We start from the raw sequence: 24,837 nt of genomic DNA, 5'->3' as shown, positions 1-24,837 counted from the left end.
GGAGCGCCTGCAAGTCTCTAGTCCCTAATACCATTCATCCCACTGAAATAATTGTCTATATAACACGGTTTTTGATAATGCATAGTTTTAAGGAAGATAACTACTGCCTTAGGCACAACTAACTCTAATTAGATGGATATACATAAGCGAGGAAGGATTCCAAGGAGAAAATTGTGGACGTTCGAATACAGGATGACACAAGGAAGACACACATCTGGGTCCAGGTAGGGGGCTACTGGAAATGAAGTGCAGATGGGTAGTGGGAGAACTCTGAATGCAGAAGCTCTTCAAACCGTATAGCAGGGAATGAACTCTAAAGTACAATGAGCCCATCACTTTATAGACAAAGAGGAGACACTGAAGTTTTCTGAATAGGGAGTAATGTCATCAAAGCGATGTTTCAAAAAAAACGTAATCTGCCAGTGCTCGATAGGGCAGAAAGTCTAGTCACAGAAAACAGTTCAGACCCTAAAAGATGCAAAGATCCAAGGTCACTGAAGCTGGCTTGGATTGCCTGGCAGTAGAAATGTGAGAGAGCTCACTTTAGAAATCAATGAAATTGAGTAATCTACTTTACAGTACTATAGATACAGCCAGTCAAGTAAAAGGAACAGGACTGAATTAGTACTGACAAAAGGACTCACACTGATGTTGTTTTAAAATTAAATCCATGGTATCCTTTGGTTTTAAATTCAAGAAACATTTACTGAGTACCTACTATGTGCAAGTCATAGTTTTTTCTCATCATTTGTATCATTATCTTATAAGCTGAAGGTAAAAAATTCCAGTTAATTGATTTCACAGATTGATTGATGTTCTTCTGTAAGAATAACAGATTGATTTTTTAGACAGCAATAGCAATTCTTCCATTATGTCCTTCTCTTTCTGTACGCACAGTCCAACTGACTTTAGGGCCAACTCAATACAAAGAGCAGAAGAAAGGCATTAAGAGAACAAGCTCCATTAGGCCCAATATTGCCTCAATTACTTTAATTCCATTATTCCCGTTCATATTACTTCTTTAATCAATATCTCCTTTCAGTTATTCATGTTTACCCTTTTCAAAATCACAGGTAATAGGATTATGGTCTTTTGAGCTCAGTGGCAACAGACCTTCATAAATATATTTTTGATTTTGTGATTGTCTCCAGATCTGCAACTGAGGAGTCTTAAATTGAATCACATTTTCCAGAGGCCATCTCATATAAAGATGCAGAGCATCTTAACGCAATAAAGGTGCTTTTACCTGTTAAGTCATTTGTCACTCACTGTCATGACCAGTCACATATGGCTTAATGGCTTTCTAAGTTTCTTCTCCCCGTGTCTAAGCTTAACTGGTTTTCACAGTGGACCTCTTTTCTATACATGTTTCTACCTTTTTTTAATGTAATCCTTCTACTTTCACTGACAATTATTCTGCCCTGCAAGAGCTTCATCTGGACATTATACTAACCACTGCCTCATCCATATGACAATTAATCAATCGCTCAGTTCCACCTCTGTAACGGCCTTACAAGTTAAAGGAACTCTGATCCCCTCCATGCTGTTAACAAACATCAAGCATCGTCTACCATATGCAAGGAGCTGCACTTTCAGCATAAACAGGATACCTAACGGGGAGGTAACCCTTCCCCTCAACATGTGGTCGTCCTTCTGAGAGTGGTACAAAAATGATACACAGTGGTACGTGAAAACTGTGATAGGAAGAGTCCATTGAAAGTTCTCCTGGAGTTCAGAAGGGGTGCAATTATGCATGAGCAAAGTTTCACAAAGGACAGGAATATGAGTGAGATCTTGAAGGATGGGAGGATTTTGGAAAGGGACGCGAGGAGGGGAAAGGAACAAACTGCGTGAGAAGCCAAGCAGACAAAGCTAGCTTGAATAAATGATTTACAGAGTAAACAGAAGAGAGAAAAGGCTGAGACTTTCAAGCACCCGGCTGGGAAGGCCTGACTTCCCTTTAGAAGCCATGAGCCTGGGGAGGAGTTTGGCAGGAGATGAGCACTTCTTTAAGGCAATGTGGAGGATGACCTCAAGGCAACTACAACCTGTAGACATGAGACAGAAAGGAAGGGTCAGCAGTATGTAAGGGGACCTTCAAGATTTGACTCTTGCCTACCTAAAAGAGCCTCATCTAGCCCCACAACCTCATTCCCACTTCACGCGCCAGCAACATGCAAACAACAAGGAGTAGACACACACACTCTGCTCCCTCAGACCTCCCTGCTAAGCTGCCACTGGTCTCATTGAGAATGTTCTCTCTCCACCACACTGGTCCACACAGCAATGTTCTACTCCTTCCAATCTCCACTCAAATGCCATCTTCCCCGTAAAGCAGTTTCTGACTCCCCCAAGCCAACTTAGGTGCTCTTTTCCTAGGTGTAAGCTGTAGTCAGTATATAGCTCCATCATAGCAGCAATTTCTATGTGATTATCTCTCACCTAAATTATAATGTCCTTGACGTTATCCCCAGAGCAATTTTTGGCACAAAAGGACAATATATGAATAAACGGATGAACGAACAAACTGACTGGTCGTGTAAATAAACAAGAGAAAAAGGGAAGGAAAGTAAAAATATAAAAGAATTACAGAAACTTGACACAGCTTAGTGATAACTAAATGTAGGGTAAGCAAGAGATGGAGAACACCAAGCTTCTGAGTTCTATGCCAGAAGCCCACTTCTCTTCTTCCCTACTTTTATACTATCAGCTTAAAAGTACTAAACATAAACTCGTGGGTTTAAAAGAAACAAAGAAGGGGGGCTGGCCCAGTTATGTAGTGGTTAAGTCCACTCGCTCTGCTTTGGTGGTCTGGGGTTAGCAGATTCGGGTCCCAGTCGCAGACCTACACACGGCTCATCAAGCCATGCTGTGGCGGCATCCCACATACAAAATAAGGGAATAGACTGGCACAGATGTTAGCTCAGCGTCAATATTCCTCAAGCAAAAAGAGGATGATTGGCAACAGATGTTAGCTCAGGGCCAATCTTCCTCACAAAAAATAAATAAATAAAAAGAAACAAAGAAGGAATCATCAGGAGACAGAGGCAGAAGAAGAACCTAGAGAGAGCAAACACTAAGATTCATATTTTAACTTACCCATGTGCAAATATTTTCTTGAAAGTTTGATAGAATCTTGATTCAAATTATAATTTCTTTAATCAAAATTCTTCCCATATTTCATAAATACACTCTAATTTCAAGGGTCTAAAAAAAACCCTACCATGTTAATTACTAACTAAAAGGACATAAAAATCATTTTCCCTTTTTAAAAATCAGAGTTTAACAATGAAATTTTTTTTTTGAGGAAAATTGGCCCTGAGCTAACATCTGTTGCCAATCTTCCTCTTTTTTTTTCTCCCCAAAGTCCCAGTACATAGTTGTATATCCTAGTTGTAGGTCATTCTAGTTCTCCTATGTGGGACGCCGCCACAGTGTGGCCTAATGAAAGGTGCCATGTCTGTGCCCAGGATCTGAACCGATGAACCCCCGGCCACCAAAGCAGAGCACACAAACTTAACCACTCGGCCACAGGGCTGGCCCCTGAATGTATTATCAATTCTACCAAACTCTTACATCTGAATTATTAGAAATCTAAGATTAGTGAAATTGGAGAATGCAAAATGGAAATGGGGAAAAGACTAAGCAACAATAAGTTAGTTTTTAGTTTTCAAGGCACTTGAGGTTTTGTTTCTGGTTTCTCTTTAATAGTAGAGAAGTGTTAGGTACTCATAAAATGACCTAGTTATTAAAATAAGATTTATTAGAATATTATAATTATAGTAGTGCACACTTTAGAGCACTTAGCAACATATTTAAGGACAGTTTAATTGACCAGAATGCAGCTGCTCACCAAACTCTACATCTAATCATCAAAGGGCTAGTCCAGCAGCACTCTGATCTGGTCATTGTGTGACCAAAACAAAGTAACTGTTTTAATTCTAATTAAGTCCTGTAGACATTCTCACAAACCACACAAGGGTATTTACATGGTAAGTTATAGAAGGCCTCTAATGGAGAGTGGTGAGCTCTTGAAGAAAATGGAAAAGAAAAGCAAGCAGTGGAGGCACAGGGATGAAGTTATACATCCGGACATGGCATCTGGTAGAACTGTGCCTGCAGGCATCACACACTTCATAAATATTTGTCCTTTGATTTACCAATTTTCTTAGGACTAACGTCAGTGTGAAAAACGCTAAAATGAATTTTTATTTTCATTTTCATTTTCTACTGCCTGTCATCATCTTATAAATCCAACGCTGTCTAGGCCAATGCTATCTTTGGCTATGGGACAGCCTGCAGCCCAGCCGCCAGGAACAGGAAATCTTCTGTAGGGTTGAGAAGCCTGTAAGTAAACTATTCCAGCCCACCTGCCATGCAGCCTTGGGGAGGCGGGGGCCTGAGCCACAAAGTCAATATCTAGACCTTGGCCTACCTACATGCAGCACTAACTCAGGGACTGAAATGAGCTCCTAAGGCTCCTAAAGGCGCCTCCTTCACTCCCAGGAGGAAATCTGCCACTGGCCTTTGACCTCTCTCAGCAGGAGACGTCCTTTTGGTATAAAAAGATAATCTTTCTCAAAGTAACAGTAGATGTGGCCAGAATTCTCTACCCTTATGGGAAATAAGGGTTTTCTAAATAAATATCTCCAAAGAATGCATCATGTAAGTGTTACCTTGAGACCAGTATACTCATATTTTATCAACACTCAAATCTAAACCCTCAAAAGATAACTTCTAATAATTTTGAGCTAAGGAAGCACAGAAAAGAGAGAAGAGACAACTAGAGCAGCTCTGTTTCAGGATAGCATTTATAAATTAGAGCTAGGGAACAGAACGTTAAATTTAATAAGCGCAAAGCGATGCAGCTGGAAAGAAAGAATAGCCCAGCTAAGTATGATTTAAATGGTATTGAATTAGCTGGAAGGATATCTTGATGTACTGATAGAGGCAGCATGTAAATTGGCATTTCAGCCTACGATGCCAACAGAGAAAACATGACTTACTCACATAGACGGCTATATTCTATAAAAATCCTACATGCTATTACTTTTAAAGGAAAAATGTTATAACATTTATAAGGTTGTTTAACTTAGACTATCCTGACATTAAGTTCACTGAGGACAAGGCTTACCATAATACCTGCCCACCTCTGGTCACTGTATTTTGCTTTTTCAAATTAAATTTGACCATGGCCATTATGGTCTTTGCCATTCACTCATTCGACCGATATTAAGCAATAGGCACCGTGCTACATTCTTTAGGGGATGCCAAGAGGAATTAAGTCCGCTTCCCCCAGGCAGTGTTAGGGTTTGAAATGTGTACTCCCAAAAGACGTTGAAGTCCTAACCTCTCATACATGTAAATGTGACCTTAATATTTAGAAGCAGAATCTTTGCAGATGGTCAAGTTAGGACGAGGTCATTGAAGTGCTCCCTAATCCAATATGACAAGTGTCCTTAAAAAAAAGGGGAAATTTAAACACAGAGATAAACACAAATAGAAGGAGGAGGATGTGAAGACACAGGGAGAAGATGGCCATCTATTGGTCGAGGAACGTCTAAGGCCATCAGATGCCAGGAGAAAGGCATGGAACTGATTCTCTCCCACAACTTTCAGCAGGAACTAGCCCTGCGGACACCTTGCTTTCAGACTTGTAGCCTCCAGAACTGTGAGATGCTAGTGCCTGTTGTTTAAGCCACCAGTCTGTGCTACATTTTTACAGCTGCCAGAGAAAGTAACACAGATTGGGTCACAAAAGAAGTGAAGCCAACAACAAAATTGCCATGGTGAACAGAACTCCTCATGTGAGTATAATTACAGATGCCTCAACTCAGTTAATGGGGCCAGCTTCAGTCCCTGGACCACAGATCACCACTATCTACGTCGTTCCACAAAGGCCACCACAGAAAAAGATGGTTTATACCCTATATAAGGGCTGACCCAATGGGGACCATTTAATCCTCTAAAAAGATGACTAGAAAAAAATAGAAGCAATAAAGGTTAATAGAAAATTAATCTTGGTGACCTATTTTGGCAAATCAAAGTTGTGGGACATGCATTTATTTAAGAAGAAAATGCAAAGAACATTTAGAACGGCAACTTCAGATTAGGGGACAGAGATAAGGCTTTAATTAGAAGATTCTTCAGTAGTCACATATTTACACAAATGTTGAAAAGATAAAAGCCTTCTGATAAGGTAATAAAGATGAACAATAGTAATAATTCTATGTTAATTCTGTAGAAGACGGAAAGAGATTTCAAGTGACCGTGCTGTTTCCTTACTGGTTGTTTACGGAGGCCCTGTTGTAGGTACTTCACAGACGCTCCCCAAATGCACGTTAGCTCACTGAGTTCACCTACCACAGGCCCTCTGCACCCCAGGCACAAGTGACTAAAACACATATGAGAGAATGATGTCAACGGTATAATTAAGCTGAATCACTTCTCATACAGTGACAAACAACCTGCCATTAGTCCTGCTTGTCACTTGCTGTACATACCATCCCTTTACCTGAGCATGGTGAGCTCTCTCTCCTCCACGTGTTATAAATACGTTATCATGCTGGCTGCAAAGGACCTGTAAAATAAAGGCCATCTTGTTAAAAAAAAAAACTTTAAACATCAAATTCAGAGAGCTGTTTGAACATACGTAAGCAGATGCAAGTTTTTGCTTGCAAAGTTCGAGCTGAACACTGAGCTTTCCTATTTCCAGCCATTCCAAATGACTGCCCATGCAGAAGGTCTCTGCATGGTGCTAACCTGGTAACAATCAATAAATGTGAAGGTCTCACCGTAAACACAGCACTTCAACTGCCAATCTTTCAAAGAATATTTCTGCTTTAAAAATAGTCCTTATTGCTAAAGTAACTACACCAGGGCCAGGGCCTCCCAAATCTGAGAAAGTCTAAATAAATAAAACTGTGTGTTAATTAAGGGCAGTACAACCTAAAGTATCAATCAAAAGCAGTTCAGGGGGATGACCAGTATTGGATGTACTATTTTTAAGTGTGGGAAAGACTTCTTGCAAATTTCCAGGTTGAAATAAGAGTTAGACAATTACAAGTTTCCTCTCGGAAAAGCTATTGTTCTGCAAACTATGAAATGCATCCAGTAGATATCTTCATAGTCTAAATCCCAACTTTATTTTTGAGAAAGTATTTTAAAGCCTTGTTACTCAAGTCTGGTCCATGGACCAGCAACATGAGCATCACCAGGGAGCCTGAAATGCTGAATCTGAGAACCCACTTAAGACCTAATGAAACAGAATCAGCATTTTAACAAGATCGTCAGGTGATTCCTATGCACATTAAAGTCTGAGACCCATGGCTTTGAAGTGCCTTATGAATCTGGCCTGCAATTACTAGGATCACAAGAAATAGGTTGGCTGAAACTTCAAGACTGTCCTCTGGTACCCAGGAGTTAATGGAATCATAACCTCTTTTCTTTAGTTGCATGAGTCGAGGGGAAAAAATATCCTACTAAACTCCCAAAAACCCCTTACCATTGGCTAAATCAACTTTTCTTTTCCAGAACATGTAGGCTCATCATAAAGCACACACACAAATTTGATATCCAAAAGCACAGCCAATTCTAGAAGAACTGCATTTTCTGTACACAAGACGGGCATGATAGGCCGTTCATTCATTACATAACCAGCTAGTGAACACCTATTTAGGTGCTCAGTAATAACCAACATTGTGCAAAGAGCCCAAAGTCTAGGGAAGGACAAAAATTGCAGCATGGAATGGTACCTCTAATAGGGGAAGGTTAGCACGGGAAGCCAGGCTGCAGAGGAGGGCACTGCTGCACACTTAGAAAGCATCTGATCCAGACCCAGAGTATTGGAAAGGCTTCCTGAGTTGAGCTTTGAAAAAAAAGAGGGAAGATTTTTCAAGGAGCAGCCCACCTGGAGGCACAGTACGTGTGCTGTTGGGTTAGGGCAAGTACCCAGACCAGCAATGAAAGAGTCAACTATCTCACTTAGGAAAAACACTTGATTGTGATGTTATCATTTGTTCCACTGTTTTGAATATCTGTATGCATGAACTATAAGTGTGGCAGCCCTTAGGAACAATTTTTCGGCTTCAACCCCCCTACCTGTAGACAAGGAGAAAGGGCAAACATCAAACACGAGAAGCATCAACTCAGAAGTCGGCTTCTGGAGCAAGGTGGCAGGGATAACAGAACTGCGCCTCCACACCTGCTATTTGATCACACGGAGTGTCAATGCAGCTGCAACTGGCAACACAGGGGCCATAAAGAGAATCACATTAAAGTTAATACAAAAGTCAGGAAAACATCTTCGGTAAGGGACACTGGTTATTTGGCAGGTGCACCACTGGGAGCAATAGAAGGTTCTCAGTGTGACCACAGTGGGCACTCCCGTCTGGTGTCTCTCTCTTCTCCCTGCATTTAAATAGTTCCTACCCCATCTCCTTGCCCCTCACTTACTCTTGTGATTTCTCTGACTCATTCTCCTTCTCCCTCGCTACCTTCGAGTGCCCTCCCATCTCTAATTCAACTCTCTTTTTTTTCCCTCTCAATCTGCCTGCTTTTTCACATGCTCCTTTTGCGAGAAGGAGGAGATAAGGGAGAGAAGCAATGACCACTGAACATCTTTCACCCTTTTTGCCTTGATCTTTTCCCCTTTTCTTCTCTAACATCCCCACACTCCTATGCCCCTTTTCCATGCTCTCTTTCCTTCCATAGAGTCAAATCTCTGTTATCAGCATATGGCCAGTCCTCCTAAGCACAGAGCTTAGAAATGATAGGAAAATTTCTGTATTCCTCTACTGTTTCATTGTCATATTTGGAGTTCTCAGATTCTCCTAACCTGCTGCCAGCCAGGTCAACAGTTGAGAAGAAAAACAATACTTTAAGAAAGGTAGTCAGCTAGCATTTTCTTAGGATTTTTAAAAATGTAGAACAATCCTGGGCTATTCAGCTGCTGTGCTGAAAGGGTACAAACATGTAAAACACACTAGGCAGAAGGGTTCCATTCTATCCCTGGTTTTGCCTAAGTGCATTCCCTCCACCCCACCATGAACCCAACTCTTTCTTAGTTTTATCCCTCTTTGTGCAGACCCACAAGGCCCTCCTGGAATGACTGAAATGTGCCTTATTACCAGCCCAGGGCAGATGAATGACACAGGTTGGAGTTAACAGAGTGCTTCGTGACAAAGACACAATGCAGTACACAAAAAGGCTCATTTAATGCCCCATCAGGAAGCCTTACAAGTTACAGCTTAATAAATATATGGAGACTATTGTAATATAGAAAATGTCTGGTACCACTTCCTGACATGAAATGCACTTATGGAGAACTCTCCAGAGTAGGCTGGGATATGGCAATTTCACACATATTCTTTGAATTGCAGAAAAGCAATTTGGTTTTTTTTTTTTAGGTATTTCACTCTTTTATTTTCAGTTCCTGTGAACTATCAGCAAAACTTTGTAGACAAATCTGTTTTGCTCACCCTTTTATCCCAGTCCCTAGATGGAGTATATGCCCCTGGCACATATTATATGCTCCCAAAATATTTGACGAATGAGTGAGTTAATTAATCAATCAACTGACCATTCACTATAAGTCTAAGACACAACAGAACTAAGTAGCTAGAGGAAAATACTATCACATATTAATGCACTTTGAAAATTTCTGCTAGGTTTTTGGTATTACCATCTAATCGTAAGGTTAACACAGGGTCTTGGACGTAACTGACCTCCAAGAACTAGAAAGGGAAGAAGGCTGCTTTGGGCTGGGACACTGAGCAGTCAGATGTGACAATCAACATTCTAATAGCAAATAAGAAACAGAAAAACTCAAAAAGGTAGATAAAAGTTCTCAAAAACATACAGTAGCCTAGGATAAATTAGTCAACCCCTCCGTTTGTTCCCATGATACAGTAGTCTCCCCTTACCCGCTGGGGATACATTCCAAGACGCTTAGTGGATGCCTAAAAGCTCAAATAGCACCAAACCCTATATACACAATGCTTTTTCATATACATACATACCTGTGATAAAGTTTAATTTATAAATTAGGCACAGTAAGAGAGTAACAACAATAACTAATGATAAAGTTGGCTTTTAGCCATTATTAAGTAAAATAAGGGCTACTTGAACACACGCACTGCCATACAGCAACAGTTGATCTGACAACCTAGATGCCTACTAAGTGACTAAGGGGCAGGTAGCTTATACAGCGTGGAAATGCTACACAAAGGGATGATTCACGTCCCAAGCAGGATGGAGCAGGATGCACACTACTCAGAATGACATGCAATTTAAGACTTATGAATTGTTTATTTCTGGAATTTTTCATTTAATATTTTCAGACTTCAGTTGACCATGGGTAACTGAAACCAAAGAAAGCGAAACCGTGGATAAGGGGGGACTACTGTACTTTGTACATACTCTATTATTACTGATGGTCTCATTGCACCATTACACTTCTTCATTGGTTTCTGAGTCATAGTAGGAAGTAAGGACCTGACCACAGTCCACCAAGATTTTCTAGGCAAGCCAAGAAAGGTCCCAAATGGATTCACTCTACAGACCAGGAAAGAGATTATAATCTTATCATGGGTAAGGAGAAGAGGTGACATTACGAGTTCAGCTGTGGCTGGATAGAACCCTGAGTACTAACCTCTCTGGATTCATCTTAGAATTCAGGGACCAGGTTCCCCAAAACAGGAACTGCAAGTCACTCCAAATCAATCAATCGAGTTAGAAGCAGAGGTGGTAATCTTTCATATCTCGCTCTGAATCTGTCAATAACCTAAAAAATGTATTTCCTTACATATAATCAACACTGTTCCAGAAATTGGGATTCACTTTCTTCATGTTCAAAACTATGAGAAGCTGTTTTTATCATGAACACCATTAACATCACTGGACTGAGATGGTCACCCCTCCGGAAAAGAACTCTTTAGAAACATATCCAATCTATCATATAGAGAGAACTTCCTAATGTTAACTTGCATCTTCATTGCCCCCTCAGACTTGAGCCAGTTTTAATAAATGCTCTGCACTCACATCTAAAAAAGATTCGAGCACTTAAAGGAAAACTCTGACAGCTCTAGGACACATAGATTTTAATTTAGATCTGACCCAGTGTAAAGCATCCAAATGACCCATCAATGGAAAAAGAAAAAAATAACTGTTTTAAAACAATCCCTAGATGTTACTTACATTACTATACTGCATATCATGAGACCCAGATTTGTTACCATTCAACAAACAGGGTTCTCTAATCTTAAGGAATTGGAGAAAAGATAGCATGTTTTAACCTCCCCTCCCCCAAATTTGAGGTTTCCAGCAATACAGTTCCCTAGCTATACAAGAACCACAGCTCTCTAAGTATTTCCAGGAAGCTGTATTTGCCATCGGCATTCAATACCTAAAGTTCTATAGTGATGTCTTTGCATGGGGGCCTTAAGGATGGCAAAGAGTAGGGAAGCAGGGGAGAAAAATGTGTTACCTCCCAAAGCCCTCTCTCTCTGTGATTCACATGATAGCTTTTCCAAGGGATTCCTGTTCAGTTCCTCCAGCACCTCAGCATCTTTGGATTTCTTCTGTTCTCATCTCAATATGCCACTGTCTATAGGCAGAATAAAAACGACTTCCTTCCATAACATTTGCGGGCATGTGTGTATATGTAACCACGGGCCCTCTAGGACCAGTTCAACGGATCTCATCTTATCAACAGAGTAATTAAGAGTGGTTTTTCAGGGGCCAGCCCAGTGGTGCAGCAGTTAAGTTCGCCCGCTCCGCTTCGGCGGCCCGGGGTTTACCGGTTCAGATCCTGGGTGCAGACATGGCACCGTTTGGCAAGCCATGCCGTGGCAGGCGTCCCACGTATAAAGTAGAGGAAGATGGACACGGATGTTAGCTCAGGGCCAGGCTTCCTCAGCAAAAAGAGGAGGATTGGCAGCAGATGTTAGCTCAGGGTTGATTTTCCTCAAAAATAAATAAATAAAATAAAATGATTTAAAGAAAAAAAAAGTGGTTTTTCAGAAACTGAGACCCCTTGTCCAGTCCAGGCGAGACCACCAATCCGTCAACTGGACATGTGCAAATGCCAGGTAAGTGACTCTTTTGACGTCAAAGGGCTGAAAACTCCACCCTCACTACCATTTCATGAACATGCGTCCTAGGAAGAGCCATGAAGCTTGACTACCCTTGTGCCGATCATCAATTACCTCATTTCTCCTTACCTCCAATCATCTATCCCCACACTTCAGACAGCCCTGCCCCTCATCCCATAAATTTTGCTCCAAGCCCTGGATCAGGGAGACAGATCTGAGAGCATATGCCTCCTGTCTCCTTGCAGATCACACAAACAAAGCTACTTTTATCTTCCCAAAGGCTGATACTGTAATAATTGGCTCTTTGTGTGCATTGGGTAGCGAGCCCTTTTTTAGTAAAATATATGTGTATTCATCTCTCATATAATTTCCAAATTAGAACTCAAGATCAAGTAGCCAAATAGTGCATACATCCCTGAAAGACAGGAGCCAGACCATCTACTTCTCAGTCCCTAGATGCAGTCAAGCCCTCCATTAAGCAGACCTTCCGGACAGAGGGGACTGGGTGACTGCCTCTGTAAGAGATCACCACATATTTTCATAGTTTACAAGGATAAAGCAATTACAGCTTCAGTCTTTCATGAATAAAGCCTCTTTAACATTTTAATGAGAACATTAAACTCAGCTTCACTTGGTTTGGCCTCCCTAGAAAGTCTGTTAGCCTTAGAGAAAGTTTCTTTTAAAAGCAGTCATGAAATTGCAGGCCTCTCTGTGCCCTACAGGGCATGACTGGGCCACAAACACCACCGGCTGCATTATTTCTCTCCTGAACGAGCCTATATATTTTGATAAGACTACAGTTCGGTAAATGAGAGAAGGCATCTGAAGAAATACCTTCCTTTCTGCAGTATTTGTGTGCTTGTGTGTGCTCACTTATTTTATATCTGACTTGCCTCCTAATTCGCTTTTTATGTTATACACAGCTTTGAGTACAATGTGTGACTCAATAAAAGTTAAATCATACTTTTCTGCTATTTTCCCTTAATCATCTTCTACTGCCTCTGTTCTCTCTCACAATGTGACTGATCCCCACCAAGTCTACCAACTGCTGTTCGCCTGGAGACCCATTAAATTCAGCAGACAACCAAGAGAGCTTCAGAAGCCAAAGGTGAACAAGAAATAATCCTCAGACTCAGTGACTTAACATGAATGTCTGCCTCCTCCTCTGAACAAAACCTGGAGCAGCGTGAACAAAAGAGTTTGTCACCTTGAAAGCCAAGTAGAGGAGAAGAGTAAAGCTAAAGAGGATTAATACTCAGGTCATTCATGCATTCAACTCTTCAAACATTTATTGAGCACCAACTACACACCAAGAACTGCTCTAGGTACTCCGGGTACAGCCAGGAATAAGACACACAATACCTCCACTCCCATGGAGCTTACAATCTAGTGGCAGAGACAGACAGTAAAAAAGAAAATGTCAGAGGGTAATAAATGCTATGAAGAACATGTAACAGGCTGATGTGATACAAGAAGCTGGTGAAACAGAGTGGACAGGAAAAGCCAAGCAGATCAAAAAGCTAAGGTAAAAATCCTTAAGGTCATGAAAAGACATTGAGAAAACTGAAACACATATTACTAAGTGAAAGAAGCTAATCTGAAAAGTATGATTCTAGCTATAGTATGATTCCAACTACATGACATTCTTGTCAAGGCAAAACTATGGAGAGATTAAAAGATTAGTGGTTGCCAAGGGTTGGGGAGAGGGAGAGATGACTAGGAGAAGCATGGAGGACTTTTAGGGCAGTGAAGTTATTTTGTATACTATAATGGTGGACACACGTCACTATACATTTGTCAAAAGCCATAGAATGGACAACACCAAGAGTGAACTCTAAGGTAAACTTTGGACTTTGGGTGACAATAAGGTGTCAGTGTAGGTTCATCAATTGCAACAAATGTACCACTCTGGTGCAGGATGCCCATCGTGGAAGAGGCTAGGCATGTGGGGGGAATGGGGGCAGGAGATACATGAGAATTCTCTGTAATTTCTGCTCAATTTTGCTGTGAACCTAAAACTTCTCTAAAAAATAATTCTATTAAAAAAAAACCTCTTAAGGTAAGAAAGAGTGTGGTGTGTTGAAGAACTGAAAGGCATCCAGCTTTGCTAAAGCTTAATGAACAAGGCAGGAATAAGAAAGACATCAAGGTAAGCCTGGGAGGTCATGGTTAGAATTTTGAGTTTCATTCTCAAAGTACCAGGAACCACTGACTAGTTTTAAGCAGCACTCATCAGAATGTGTTTTACATTTCTTCTGAAAGGTCACTCTGGTCACTGTGTGGAAAATGGATTATAGAGAGGCAATCAACAGAGGCTGATCATGGTGGTCCAGTCTAGGGTGGGAGCAGTAGAAGTGTGTGGATTTGAAACATGTTTTGAAAGAAGAGCTGACAGAATTGGTGATGGATAGAATGGACATGGGAGTGAGGGAGAAAGAGAAACCAAAGATGATTTCTGAATGGGAGGAGACACCATTGCTGAGATGGGGAAGATCCTTCTGGAGGACTATGTATAAAGACCACACAAGGTGGCATGTGGCAGACCTATAGAAGTGATTGGGAGCACTCAACCACTTGGTCCACCAAGAGAATTCAAGTCTGGTTTGCTTGATTTCTGCCTTACTGTGAACAGCAAATGTATGTGTGTGATACATACACAGGCACACACACTCACATATATACATATATATATACATATATATCTACATATATCTACATATACGGATATATATAATATTTAAAAGATGTTCCTCACAATTCAAAGCAAATTTGAAATCATACCAACAATCTTTCAAGGAATAAAGAGAAAGAACTGTTGTTTTTATTAACTTGCAAGGAAGCTGAGGGCAAATGAGGTGAAGAGTCTTACTGAAAGTCACACAGCAAGTTATCAGCAGAACTGAAACTAGGAACCAGGTTTCCTTATAGGAGATCGCATCATTCATCACACACCTCTGTATGTCATCCAGAATGTGCAGGGAGCCCTGCAGGCACCGTGCTCAACGTGAGAACACACATTCTGGAGGAGGGAAGGGGAGGTGGGGGGGCCCTGCTGCCACCTCTCCTTTAGCTCATCCTGTCTAGATGCGATTTAAATCATGTATAAAATGTGGCTGACAAAACCAAAAACTCGATAACATTAAAGCAAACCTCACAGAAAGCAAATCAAGTATTTAAGTGCAATGTGACATTTTTAGATCTTTAAATGGACATTTTAATTACGAACAACAAGGTCTCTTGTGCACAAGCCCTTCGGACACCGTCCTAAGGGTTACATTGATGAGGCATCCTCATAAATGGAAGAAACACATGTGCCCATGACTCGCTGGCATGACAGAACCTCTTTATACACCTCATCTGCATTTCCTCACCTCTTCTGTAGGTTTCTCAAAAAACCCCAAATGCACTGAACACATTTTAGGAAAAGGGAAAACAAAAACACTGGAACCAAAGAGTTGACAGGTCTGGTCTTTGCAACGTTATTTAAAGGAGTAAAATTCAACGAGATGAAATTACCACTAAAATAATTCAGATCATATTTAAAGAAGACAAAGTTTGGGGGCAGGACTGGGAGGCCTGGACATGCGGTCTAGTCTGCATTCTACCTGTACAAGTTTTAAAAATCAGCTTTCATTTCTCATCCGCAAGGCTCTCCCTCAGAAGCTGCGAGGACTCCCACCTCACAACATTTTGAAGTCTGACAGGGAAACAGCGAGGGGGTGTCCGCCTCTGTGTTTGTCCCTGTGAGTCATACACTCTCTGCGCTGACTGGATGTGGGTTGTTTGTTTTCTTGCTGATTTGTAGACTTCCTCTCAACTGCTTTTCTCTACTAATGTTTTCCCAAAGGACCCCTACATCGCAGGCCCCACTAATGGACAGCATGGTCACAGTTAGCGGCACCCACAATACCTGGACTGAGAATATCCAAACAGAGGGGTTCAGGAGAAAGGAGTGTGAGATGCTTGGTCAGCTGCATCCTGTCCTCCAACCTGGAGATTTAGAAAACCACTTTTCAGGGCTAAAACCGTGGGTGAGCATTTATGTTAAAATAGAACTCACTCTCCTCCACCAATAATTTTCTTACCAAATGCATTCATAAAGGCACATAAGTGATACGCTCTCAACACACACAAAAGGAGACTTGACACTTGCCCTTGAAACTGCCCACGGGCTCTCACCATGATGCCCTTCACATCAAGATCCTCCATCCAGGCCTTATCTCCCTGTCCGTTCTGCCCTGCAGAAAACCCTTTTTACCACTTGGACACATCACTTTCCTAACTCTTTCTCATATCACTAAAATTTTCTTTCGTTTTTGATAGTGTGGTAATTGAGATTTGCAAGAGTTCAGGAAACACAGATGGCAAGAGTGAAGGCAATCTGGGGGTAATTTATAGGGTACTCTATTCAGAGACTATGCTCCCAGGACAGCTTGAGTCAGTGATCAAGATGGACCAATGATGGGAGGCCCGGAGAGCAGACAAGCACACAGGTAGGAGTGATGGAAGGAAGCAGTGGATTAGAAACCAGGGAGGCATTCAAGGTGGTGGGCCTCTGACACCACTATGAGACATCTTAGATGCAACTCCAGAGACTGGAAGCAGAAGGCTGCAGGATTCTAGTGGCCCCGATCACTGGAAAAGGCAAGGAACTGAGTAGGCAAAAATAAGGCAAATGCTGGCACTCTTCTTTTGTAGTCAAAACAGCCTCTCTCTACAGCACTATTTCTTGTCTTTCCTTCACAGCTTGAGCCCAATGTCAAATGCCCTATTATCCTCACATGACACCTGAAACTCTGGCCTGCCAATTATCATAGTGATGACAGTGATGATTCTATAAAGATCTTTACACAAGTACACACTATAACTTTCTTTGCAAAGCATTTTTCACTCTACTGTGTCATTTAATTTTCATAACACTATGTGACACAAGCACTATTAAATAAATAAGTCAAGCTCAAAGAGATTTATAATCTTGCACAATGCCACACAAGTGAAAAAACCTTTATTCAAACCCAGATCTTCTGACTTGAGGTCCTGCACTTTCTAGAATATGGTGTTAGTATATTTTGTACTCTCTGACTCCATGTGCTGCAAATTTCACTAACTAGACTTCCTCGGACTTCACTGAGGCGATAAAATATCATCCTTTGTTACCCCACTGACTTGGAATCTGGGAGGTGCTACAATAAATGTTGTGCACGCAATCTCGGTACAGGATGCTTAATGGGGAAGCTGCCACCTTGAAGGAGGAGAAAAATAAAGTTTGCCTTTGTTTAGTCATCAGGACCAAAATCACTAACTTAGCACCAATACGCAATTTTTAAAAAATGGATTTGTTGATTAAAAATGATTTAATTCTGTTTTCCTGGTTAGCCTATGTTTTTAAAAATTCAAAAAAAATCCCTCAAATATAAGCGGTATGATCCTAAAGTAATAGTACTCAGTCTACAGGGTAAAATAAAAATCAACCACAGCTATTTGGTTATTGTTTCTTACATTATTCTGTAGTTCAAATTTTCTATTAATTCATATCTGCTTCTCCCTAAAGAGTCCAGCTTAAAGCTGGCTTTCAAATATCTGTTGAACGGATGGATGGATGGATATAAAAATGAATAAATGCATGTGTCCATCCAGCTACATTGCATGTCAGCTACAGAATGAAATGCCACTCGCTTCAGGTACAATGGACCAAACCTGGACTTTGGAATCACAAAGATACAGATTAAAATCCTGCTGTTTGCCATCTATGTCATCTCGGGCAAATTAATTCACCTCTTGAGTCTAAGCTTCCTTATCAGCAAAATTGGATAACACTGAGTACCATGCAGAATTGCTGTGAGGATCAAATGAAGTCACAGACTTGGCACACTGCGTAGGCTGCAGAAGTTGCTGCCTACTTACCTTCCCCCTATCTCACATTTGGCATGACCCCTTGCACACCAACCTTTATGATGGTGCTTTAGTATACAACCTTGTTATAAAGTTAATGGCTAAACATCAACTTTATTTACAATGCTAGCCAATTTCCCCTTCACTAACATCAAACTTATCTATTCATGGTCTAGAGATAAGTTGTAGTGTGTAGCTACTGATCAACAAATTTTGATGACTTTGGAGTAAATGTCCCAGAGAAGTGAAGCTTACCCTTTTATGTACCAATACTCTTTATATTTGAAAGCTTTCTAAAATGTATCACACACTCAACCATTTTATTAAAAAAGCAGGTCGAAATAACAAACTTTTTCTTGACTCAGGGTTATCAACATATACTTAAGACTTAGCACAGGAATAAAAAGATAATTCTTTGGAGCCTTTTTAAGTCAGTAGATTAGCTCATATTAAATGTTCCCAGATTTCTACACTGCGATCATTCCTTTCAATTCTTCCTGTGGTCAGCAGCTTCATCTCCTGGAAGGCATGAGACACTGGGGAATGAACAAGACAAAGTCCTCGTCATCCTCAAAACGCTTACCAGGAATCATTCTCAGATATTTCTCATCTGCGGCCTCATGACACACGTTTGGTAAGACCTTCGAGGAGGACCCATACCTTTCCTAGTGTAAGGAGGATTGCTCTATCCCTAATGTCTTACACATAATAAGATCCTCAATAAGTATTTGTTAATTGAATTAATAGAGTAAACAGTATGCAGCCTTTGTAATTACTGTTCTCTATTTGGAGAATTTGCTCTACTCCAAGACTAGGCCCCTTACTCTATGGGGCTGTATTTTTTCATCTGCAAAATAAGGAAATTGGGTTAAATTATCCCTAAGATCCTTTCCGATATTAATGTTCCATGATCCTATCTTTCCGAGAACATATACGTGTTCCAGATAATAGAGCTGCTGGAAATCTGACTACCAGATAAGTGAGGTATTAGAGGGCATAATGAATAAACAATGCATCCTTTGCCCTCTAATATAAACAGCCTATAAAGGAGGTATTATCTTTGTACCATGGCAACAAATATAAAAAATTTTGCTCTCATTTCTTTCTCTCATCACTAATACCATATATAAGAGTAGAAATATTGACCTTGGAGTGTAAACATATTGATCCTTTTTCTTTTCTGTGTCAAATGTTCATAATAAGTGAAAAACCTAGTATATCTCAAAAGAAGTAGATGTGTTTGGACAAATAAAACCTTAAAGAAAATTTTCTTCTAACAACTAAATCTAGGCTTTTATTGACCCTCTGTTCCTAGCTTTCTTCAAATACCCCTTGATTCACATATTAACTTATCAGCTACATTGGTTTAAATAATACTACACTTTCACTCTTTGCAAGGAAGATGCAAGAATAATGATGAAATTTGTTGGAAAAAGAGTTTTTCAGTTTGTTTTTTTTTCCTTTCATTTCCTAGGGTTTGTAATAACTTCGATTTTACCAAATAAAAAAATGGAAATTTTACACTCATAGGTTATGTCTTCATGATGATGATGATGATAACCGTGATGATGATACTAACCTTGAGTGCTTACTATGTGCCAGGAATCAACTCCAATTCCTTAAACTACAGTCTAACTTTCGCTATTAAAAATAAAACTTCTAACTTAAAAGAGTCCATGAGTTTCACACAGACAGGAAATCGATGCTTTCAAATAACAAGTCAAATATTTGTCAACAAGCATGCTTGGGAGGGCATTACGAGCACAGCTTCTCAAGGCCAGAGACAAGGGAAGCCGTGGACAGCTTTCTCTTCCAGGTAGGATGATGTTCCTTTAATTCATTTCTACACATATTCAAAGTATACTTTCCTCAAGCACTGTACCAAATTCTCAAGGTGATACGAAAACGAATGAAATATATCATCTCTGCCTCAGAGGAGATGCAGCAAGGCCGATGGATAAAAACAGTGACACTGGAAAAGGGCTGCCTAGAATTCAATCTCAACTTCACCACAATTAGCTGTAAAACTCGGGCAAGTTATGCAACTTTTCTGATTCGGTGTCTTTATCTGCGTAATGGTGACGATAACAGGACCTACATCATAGTGTAATTATGAGGATTAAATAAATTATTCCTCCTAAAGCATTAAGAACAGTTCCTGGCACATAGTAAGCACTCAAGGTTAGTATCATCATCATGATTATCATTATCATCATTATGAAGACATAACCTATGAGTTGAAAGTTTCCACTTTTTTTTTTTTTTAATTTCCTCAGCCTCTAGGCTAGGAGTTCTGTTCTTTTCTTTTCTTTTCTTTTCCTGCTTTTTTCTCCCCAAACCCCCCCAGTATATAGTTGTATATTTTAGTTGTGGGTCTTTCTAGTTGTGGCACGTGGGACACCACCTCAACGTGGCCCAATGAGTGGTGCCATGTCCACGCCCAGGATTTGAACCAGCAAAACCCTGGGCCGCTGAAGCGGAGCTCGCAAACTTAATCACCCGGCCACAGGGCCGGCCCCTAAAGTTTCCATTTTTTTATTTGGTAAAGCTGAAGTTACAACAGGTCCTAGGAAATGAAAGGGTGGAAAAAAAACAAACTCAAAACTCTTTTCCAGCAAGTTTCATCATTATTCCTGCATCTTCCTGACAAATTCTAACTACATCCATTCCTTGGAGAGATGTAAAGATGGTGGTGAGCTGGGGTGTGGAGAAAGACGTAGAAACAAAGAAACATGAGAAAGAGAGAAAAAAAAGAGGAAGCAGACTGGAGGAGCATTGCTGAGCTATCTAAAGCCATCAGACAGGCAGGAGTTGAACTGAAGACAGAGAGAGAAGAGAACATTGTTGCAGCCTTTTTCTGACTTGTCCATCTCTCCCCAGAAAATCCTTCCTCAAGCAGTGAGTTACCACACTTAGCATTTCCTTACCACTTCTCTTCTTTTCTTTCCACTGTTTACACCTTTGTTTTATAGAATATTCAACGTAGAAGTCCCCTAATCCAATCTTATTTTATACATAAGAAAAACTCAGAGCCAATGAGACAAAGTCATTTGCCTCGGGTTGCACAGCTCTATAACGGCACAAATGAAATTAAAACAACTCCCTATGCCCCAGGTCTGTGCTGTCTACCTTAGGACAACACAATGAGTACATTTACCCAAATGGAGTCTGGCTGGCCCTTATCCCATTTGACACATACATAAATTTTTATCTTGGGAAGAAAATCTTGAGAAATATTTTTAAATGAATTAACAAGAACTGTACTGTTTTTAATTCAATAAGCATGTTTTATTACTAACTTCATTGCCTGCTAAGCCCGAAATTAGGTTTTTCTCTGCTTGGGCAGGCAGGTCCTGCCTAAGCAATAACAGGACAATCAGATCTCAATTAAACAGACATTCCCACTTGGGCCATACGCATAAACACACACACACACACACTCAAGAGGCACTTAATCAAAACAAAGTTTGAGCCTATTCTTATTGTTACTCTTCTGGTCTGAGTTTAGGAGGAGGAGATACCAAATATTATAAGATAAGGCTCTCCTAATACAGAGACTTCAAATCATTTATCTTCCAAAAGAGGAACAAGTTTCTTGCTATTGCTCCATATGCTATTTCTAATCCAACAACAAAAGGCAGCCTAACCATTGTATTCAACAAGCTTTCACACCCGGCTTCTGAATGCCCTCAGTATGGTTTGCCCAAACCAGGTCAAGCGCCTCCTAAATGTTCAACTTGCCCTACTCCCAGCTTTCAACTCCACAATGGAAGACTGAGGCTCTGAAACTAGTCTTTTAATACCTTTCAATAATATATTTAAAAATAGACACTACCAATATGTTTTCCTGTTGCTGTTATAACTGAGATCCTTAAGTCTAAGTATCTGGTAAAATAAACATTCGGAGGGGCCAGCCTGGTGGCGCAGTGGTCGAGTTCACACATTGCATTTCGGCAGCCCAGCGTTCGCCAGTTCGGATCCCGGGTGCAGATCTACACACCACTCGTCAAGCCCTGCAATGTCACGTGTCTCACATATAATGTAGAGGAAGATGGGCACAGATGTTAGCTCAGGGCCAGTCTTCCTCAGCAAAAAGAGGAGGATTGGTGGCAGATGTTAGCTCAGGGCTAATCTTCCTCAAAAAAATAAAATAAAATAAAAAATAAACATTCTGAGACAAGAACTAGCCCCTGGTTTGCTTACACTCTCCTCCTCTTCCTTTCCCTTCTATCAGGGCCGGATCTTCTCTCATTTGCTTCACTGTGTGGGGTTTCAAAGGTGTGATCTCACTGTGATTAAGGACAAGATTTTGGCAGTCTTCTCACAGTCATTTAGACTATAGGAACATCTGAATCGGGGCCACTAAAAATAACTCAGCTCTGTTATCTAAATAGGTGTTTACTCTTAGGAGACTAGACGCACATGGAGACAATTTATTAGCACTGTGCTTGGTAAGTATTATTTACATGGACCTATACTCTGCTAATATGTGTTTTATTTTTTCTTTTTCTCTCTATTTTTCCTTCACAGTAGATATAGGCTGGCCACCATGGGCGGTGGCAGTTGTGGTTGCCATTCTTACTCAAATGAAATTCAATTATAGGAAAACCAGAACCCAACATTACAAAAACAATTGCAAAAATCAAATACTCAAGCTCAGGAAGAGTTCAGTCAAGATTTGAAAGTTTCTAAGGAAGAAAAAAAAAACCTTGCTGTATCCTCCTACCCTGCATGCCAACTAGCAATGGCAGTTCAGTCTCTCCAGATGCCTCTCAAAAAAAGAAACACCACAAATGTAACAGGAGCTCAGATCCTAGGGGAGCCAATTAGATTTAAGCTGCTTTCAGAATTCTGTAAAAAAAAAAAAAAAAAATGGAATTAGAAAAAACTTGGCACTTGAAATGACATTTTACATGTTCTGCTTAGGGCCTGTGGAATACTACTCAAATAATGGCTAGCTGTCCCGCTTTTAAAATAAACCTTGGATTTTTAATATAACAGAATAGAATTATTAGCTAGTAAAACAAACGTAGCTTCAGAGGAAGAATGTGGCACTTCAAATCTAATAGGCACCTCATCGTTCATCTTTGGAATTATCAGCCAAAACATGACAAATTAGGCCAAGGTCAATGGCAGATTACTGCAGAGAAACTGTCCTCCAATGGCCGGCTGTGTACTGCTTTGAGATTCCTGCAATGGTCCAGCCAAGCTAAGGTGAGGGGAGACCTGCAAGGCAAAAGGAATTTTCCGATCCACCCCCAATACAAGCTCCTCAATGGCCTTTTGAGAATCTACGGCAGGAGAGGCTGGGGTTGAAGAAGAGAAGCTCTCGGAAAAGATTACACGTGTCTCCTCAGTTGTGGAAAGCATCTGGAGAGGGTGAACTGCCACTGCTAGTTGGCATGCAGGGTAGGAGGAGGGAACAATGCTTTTTTCCTTCCTCAGACGCTTTCAAATCTTAGCTCAACTCTTCCCGAGCTTGAGTGTTCGATTCTTGCCATTGTTTTTGTAATGTTGGTGTCTGCTCAGTTGGGTTTCAGTTGGTGGTGAGAACAGAGGACCCACTGTCCCCTGACTCCTACATCTCTCCAGTACTCACTACACACTATGCAATGGCTATTTGTGAGTCAGGTATAACCTTTCTTAAATAGATGCAAAGCAGATGTGTCAAAGACAACAGAACCAGACAAAAAGACAGTAAGACTTAAAAGTAACCAACTTCAGTTGGGTTGCTGGGATAGTTTCTCTTCATCCCAGGATGAAGCAGCCAAAGATCCATCTCCAAAGATGATTTTGGAAAAGCAACCAGGCTCTACTCCTCTGTCCCGCATTCACTCCTCCACCTTCCCTTTACTATGGCATCAAAATAATTGGGTCCAAAAAGCCTATTAAAAGTTAAAAGGAAAGATGTCCTCTTGAAATACATTGCAGGGCTACTGAGCAACGATATGCTCTTGTTACTATGTGGTTGAATGTTTTAGTTCCATCACCTCAATCCTTCTCCTCCTAGAAGGGAGGCTTATTTCATTGCCTCTGGTGACAAATACGTATTAGGCACCTACTCTGTGTCAAGCACTGAACCATATGTCAGAAAGGACACTAAAAGAAGAGAACCCATATTCTGCCTCCACAGAGACTACACTCTAAGTGAACGAAGATGTATGTATCTGCACAAGAAGCAACTCACCTGTCAAAACCTGATCTTTTTCAAGTTCTATCTTAAACAGAACCTATTTCATTGAGGTTGTTCTGAAGTCCTAACCAGAAATAACATTCCCTCACTTGAGTTCCTATGTTCTTTTCTATTTTGTATTTTAGCTATTTGTATAACTGTTTTATTGCCCCTAGAAATTCATTGAACAATGATATTTTAATGACTGGAAAGAGCAAAATATGTCAGTAAATGTCAAGTTCTTGATGGTATGGTAGAGACAAGTATCTCAGTTTCCGATGAACCGAAGCGGTCAGGAAGGACTTCACCCAACTATAACTGACAGGACACCAGCTGAATTATCAAAGGGAAGGAAGAAGAGCATGTCTAAATTAAGGAAGAAAGTAAGCAAAAGTCTGCTGTCTCAGCATGTCTCCTAACACAAATATTTAAAATGTAGGAGGTTCTGACGACCCTCTGAGTGACCATGAAGGGCCATCAAACGTCCTTTTAAGACGAGATCATCAATCCCATGATAACACCACTGATGGTAATAACTAGGGGATAATAATATCTTTGTTTTTGAAGCCCTGGAACTCCTCTGAGGACCATCACCATACAGAGAATAGGTAATCTTCAGAAACTATTGAATTCCCATGTTTGCCTTTACAACACTGAATGATATGACCTCTTTGGAGAGAA

At 40.6% G+C, this 24,837-nt stretch overlaps 1 protein-coding gene across 28 annotated transcripts in view; it reads right to left on the bottom strand.

The window, feature by feature from the left end:
* ENOX1 (ecto-NOX disulfide-thiol exchanger 1) overlaps nt 1-24,837 on the bottom strand; it is a 536,733-nt gene that overhangs the window by 425,152 nt on the left and 86,744 nt on the right. For 13 of the 28 annotated variants that reach the window (XM_023621638.2, XM_023621635.2, XM_070239811.1 and 10 more), the window contains one exon: nt 6,515-6,580. The exons of 7 other annotated variants lie outside the window; for them this stretch is intronic. The gene's annotated coding sequence lies outside the window, so the exon portion shown is untranslated. Of the gene's footprint in view, nt 1-6,503; nt 6,581-8,100; nt 8,242-22,710; nt 22,836-24,837 lie in introns of those variants that run through there. 8 more of the 28 variants (XM_070239807.1, XM_070239799.1, XM_070239815.1 and 5 more) reach the window with 5 other exon arrangements.

The sequence above is a fragment of the Equus caballus genome, chromosome 17, assembly GCF_041296265.1.
Source record: "Equus caballus isolate H_3958 breed thoroughbred chromosome 17, TB-T2T, whole genome shotgun sequence".
NCBI classification, from domain to species: Eukaryota; Metazoa; Chordata; class Mammalia; order Perissodactyla; family Equidae; genus Equus; species Equus caballus.
The sequence above is the reverse complement of the archived record's forward strand: the minus strand, read 5'-3'. Positions and strand labels throughout refer to the sequence as shown.